A 2,861-nucleotide genomic window follows, 5' to 3' on the forward strand; every position below is an offset into this window, starting at 1 on the left:
CAAACTGAACAAACTGTGAACTTAATCAGTTTACTAACTGACTGTTAGCAATCTTGTTAGCTCAGAGAGCTTCGTTTTCACGAAATGATTGTTCTGTGTTCAGTGACGAAATGATTGTCGTCACTGCCACTAGATGTCGCACTACACCATTAGCATTTCAGACCAAAACAAATGCTTTGTCAGCCCCCGCCCCCCCCCCCCCCCCCCCCCGCCCCCCCAAGGTTGAACTGGGAAAGAAATCTGCCTTGGACTTTATGGATGTTGGCGGTCACCAGCTGACCGGGATTTAGCAGTTAGTCCCCATGGCCAGTCCTCCTGCTGCTTCTGGTCTCATCTCTTTCTTTGTCTGAGGCCTTTTTTAGATGGAAAATGTGGTTCCATCAGTGGAAGAAATTCTGTAAAGTCACTTTCACCTTACATAGAAAATAGTTGTTGCTCTCTGTATTCTTCCCCAGTTACCTTAGCGCCGGCAAACATGGTGGTGGTTGGTTTAAGGAACTTGACACAACCCAGAACGTTTTGTGCGAGACTAGCTCACCACTAACCCTGCAAATGGTCACTACGTCACCAAACATCCAGCCCCCATCTGTTTAATGTAGATATGAGTAGGTTTTATTAGTTCTGAAACATAACATGGAACTGTTCCGTAACGTTCCATAGTCTTTTAATCATCACCAGAGTTTGCAATTAAATGCTTCTAATATCTACCCCACCTAGATAATCTGTGGGGGTTTGAAAATGAGGACAAGGTGAGGGTGAATGTGGCCATGTCATCATTATTAGCCCCCACCCAACTGTCAGAGAGGAGGGGCTGAGTCATTAAGTGATGCTCCACGTTATTAAAAACTGCAGAAGTCAGAATCAGAGTAGAGGTCAACGCCTCTCCACGTGACGTGTCGTACATTTCTGCCGGGGGCAGGGCCTCAGCCACGCTGCCCCGGATAAATATAGAGTTATAGAGCAGAGGTGGTGGGTGGGTGTTTGTGGGGGGGTGTTCAGGGGCAAAAGCAGCTGCTGGTTTCAGTCGAACAGATTCAGCAACGCCAAACCATCACACTATAAAAAATGAATAAATAAATAAAACATCCATCAAGATCCAACATTCATTCATGTAAGAGAAGTCCCTGATCCTGAAGTAGTGGCTCCCTCAAAGACAGGAAATGTCGGGATGAATGTGAAACTGAACAGCACTGAATACAGAGATAAATTCAGGAAGAGTAAGTGTGAAGAACTGAACTAAAAAATAATTCTATTTAACTGCAGTCAGAGCAGAAACAGAAAATAAAAACACTGTTGTTTCAGTTAATGAAAATATGACAGTTACACTACAGGATATTAAAGAAAAGTAAAGTAAAACACACAATAACTTCAACCTCCTCTTCATTTATAGATGAATCCTCATCATCTCTAGGTAAGACTTTGCTTTTAAACTGTGTTTGGTCTGATTTGACTATTACCAATGCTTAATATGAACATTGATGCCATCAAGTAAGTGCTAAATTGAAGACATCACCCAACTGTGAACACTGTTCCATATGCAATTAAAAGACATTGCTGGAATAACAAGGCTAATGTCAAGGCAAATAAAATATAGCATTACCTGTTGCATTAGCCACTAACATCGGCTAACTAAAGGCTTAAAGGCTAAAAATATGCAATATCGCTCCCAGCTGGCACAGGACATCACTGTAATGTCAGAAAGACGTTTCTAGTTGGAAATGAAAATCAGGTTGACGTCAAAACCCAGCGTTGGCTGACTGACACTGTGACGTTTAGCATGTGTTTAGCAGATGTTGGGTTGGGTTGGGCTGATGTTTGTACACTCAGTTCATTGGCTGTTTGGGGCCAAATAGACTCAAACTACAGAAAGTTGCCTGTGTTATTAGCTCATTGTCAAAGTGTTATTTTGCTGCACTTTCTAAAAACACTTAAGCTAACCCGACCCTCCACCTCCTTTGAGACTGACCCCTTACGTGCAAGGAAGTCAGGAAAGCTAATCCTCTCAGAATTTAGGGGGGCAGCTGTAAGTGTGATATTTTTAACACATCAATGTGTGTATTTATGGCCAACACACATTTTCTAACACATTCTTATTAATAGATGACAAAGCAAGTTCATGACTTCCCTGTCATGCAGTCAAACTGAGCTAAAGACCAACAATTAATCACTCCACTAAATACAGCAGAACACTTGAGATGTGTACTGTACACTTAGCAAATAACTTGTGCTCAGGATAAATAAATCATTCAGACGAGTGAGTGTTAAAATAGTGTCACTCTGACACTCCTCACACAGTCGTCTCTATAAAGAGCTTCAGATCTCAGTCTCAGTCAATGTTTGGACTCTGCTCCCACAGGGAAAGTAAAAAGGGCAGAGCTGCAATGTTTAATCCCCGAAAACATTCCAGCACTGTGTAATCAGACCAGACAACTGTGGCGTCTTTGCATCTGTCACTGCAGAGCGAGTGAGAGTGACTCCTAAGCCGCTGCTGATGTACATGTTTCGCAGCTGCTAGCATGAACATGTGAGTAAATAACGGAAAATTATGAATCAATGTGCGTGGGTCTAACAAAGCAGAGCAGGACTTGGGTGGGGATTTCCATCCTCCTCCTGCTTTGCTTCTTCCCCAAATGTCCGAGTGTCGCCTTACAGAGAGTTTTTATTTTTGGCTGTGGGGGGGGGGGGCGGGGGGGCGGGGGGGGGGTTCGTGTGAGTACTCCCCTCTGAATGTATCGCCTGGCCCACATCCAGATGAGGGCTGAATTCAGGTTCCCTTTGGATCCTGAAGCCTTTTTTAAAAGCGGTAGGTGGAGTTTCCCTTCTCCCCTGTCCCCAGACCTGAGTTTGGGTCACAGCGGTTG

This window comes from Seriola dumerili, unplaced genomic scaffold (assembly GCF_002260705.1).
Source record: "Seriola dumerili isolate Sdu_G_001 unplaced genomic scaffold, Sdu_1.0 BDQW01000432.1, whole genome shotgun sequence".
NCBI lineage: Eukaryota > Metazoa > Chordata > Actinopteri > Carangiformes > Carangidae > Seriola > Seriola dumerili.